Genomic DNA, 2,218 nt, shown 5'->3' on the forward strand with positions numbered 1-2,218 from the left:
AGGCCAGTTTGGGTTACAAAATGAGACTCTGTCTCAAAAAATATGTCTCAGCCATTGTGCTGAGCAATCTTGTCATCCTGTCACCGAGTTGTCTACCCCACTCATCCCTGGTCATTCAGGGACCACTGATAGACTTTTGTTCCACACCATTGTCACCCTCCTGTGCTTTGTCTTGTTCAGAGGAATGTATAGTATTTCTGGGTACAAAGGCCCACCTATTGTCCCCCACTATTAGCTGACCCAGATGATAGCATATGGTTTCAGAGTAGCCTCCTTGAGTCCCTGACTCCGTCATCTCGAGAAAGTTGCTAATGCTGAGACCTATGATGTCTCACTTGTAAAACCAGGAACACAATGTCCCCCGAGAAGATGCAACATTTCTTAAATGGCTTCATGGAGACAGCCCTGCACACAGCTGTCCTGCTCGTGACAGCTCTCAGTGTCCTGAAGCCAGAGACCCACTGCCATCCCCTTTCCTGCCTTCTTCCTTAGAGGAGATGTGGTGGCCCCTCTGACCTGCTCCATTTTCTTCTGCTTCAGTGCTGCAACCACCTCTGTACTTACAGCCCTCTCAAACCATCTGCCTGGGCCCTTCCCAGCCCAAGGCTCTGTCCATCTGCCCTGTGATTCAGAAGAGACTAGCTTGCAATAGTATGAGTGTCTGAGCCATCATGCTAGTTTTGCTGGGGGCGGAGATGCCATTGGATGTGTTGGAGGTATAGAGGTTTATGTATGTAATTTGGCATGTGCACCCATACCCACCTATGCATGCATGTTTGGGAGTGTGTGCAGAATGTGGATGTCTCTGGGGCAGGCGTCATGTGTATGTATGTGAATGGGCATTTGATCTGTCTTCTAAAAAGAGTTCTTCTTCTCCCAAGTTCTCTATTTATTGATGAGCTTCCCACAATTCCTGGAGGCAGGGGCGTGGATTGGCAGCTTCCCACAATCTTGAGGCAGTGATGTGGGTTGGGTCCTTTAGAGATCCAGGGACAGGTGCGGTAAGCCTTTACTACCCAAATGTCTTCCCTTGATGTCAAATGCAGTCTCCCCTCCCAGGTAGGTGATTCTTAGAAAATAAATCTCGGGCTCTGATCAGGTTACATATGAACAAAGACAACAAGACTCTTGCCCCTTTGTACTGTCACCTCTGATTCAGCTAAATGGAGGAAGAACTTCCTGCAGGCTTTGGAGAAGTCAGCTGGAATGTGAGAGAGGACCAGGAAGGCCTTAGGAGCCAAGTGTGAGCATCAGTTGCAACCAGGGAGGAAGTGAGGATTTTGACTACAAAACTCATGCCCATGAGGCAAACATTCTCCCAAAGCCACCACAGTCTGTCGTGCCATGAGCCCAGACTACAGGCTGGAGTATCTGAAACTGTGAGCCAAGTTAGATCTATGAAGTCAGACCATGAAATAAATTCCTACTGACTACATTGCTGCAGAGTTCTGCTTTCATGGCCCATCACCCAACCCTCCCAGGCTGCAAACAAGGCAAGGTAGGAACACAGGAGTCCGTCCCCCATAATTGTGAGGGGAGAGAGCAATGTTTTCCCTCTTTAAAAATTTAAATTTATGGAAAGTATTAATGGCTCCTCATTGGCCAAAATGATGGAAATCCAGCACTATTACACATTGTGATTACAAGTATAAATTGGACCAGTCATGCAGAGTACAATTCAGCGAAATCCCATCTAGGTTTCAGAAGTATACTCTGTGATGGATACGATAAAGAAAAGGCATATTTCTCAATAATTGTCCTGACCTTTAGTGATGCCTGCCTACAGTTCACGAGACCTTTCCATAGACTGTGAGAAATACAAGAAGCCATAAAGACTACCAGTGGGGTGGGATCACTAAGAGTTTTAAAATAAAAATTGCCTCTTCAGTTCTTTTTCATTATATTACCCCCCCCCCCATACATTCGTTATTCCAGCAATCTTTCACCTGAGAACCTGCCAAAGACAATCACATTTCTGTGTCTGAAATGCAGCTGTTTGTCCTGTTCCTCACCTGGTGACCCAGTCAACAGAAACATTCCCCAATGCCATCAGCTTCTTTACCACATCTCCCAGCTTACTTAGAGATTTCCCACTTGCTTTAGCCCTTGCCTGCCATGCACGAAAACCTCACAGGGAGTTTCTTGTGAAGTCTATCCTCACTGACACACACAGAGTTAAATCTGTCTGAATTCCATTCTTCAAGGTCTCCACTAGCAG

Source organism: Alexandromys fortis, unplaced genomic scaffold (assembly GCF_014885135.2).
Source record: "Alexandromys fortis isolate MF-2015 unplaced genomic scaffold, M_Fortis_MF-2015_v1.1 scaffold_207, whole genome shotgun sequence".
NCBI classification, from domain to species: Eukaryota; Metazoa; Chordata; class Mammalia; order Rodentia; family Cricetidae; genus Alexandromys; species Alexandromys fortis.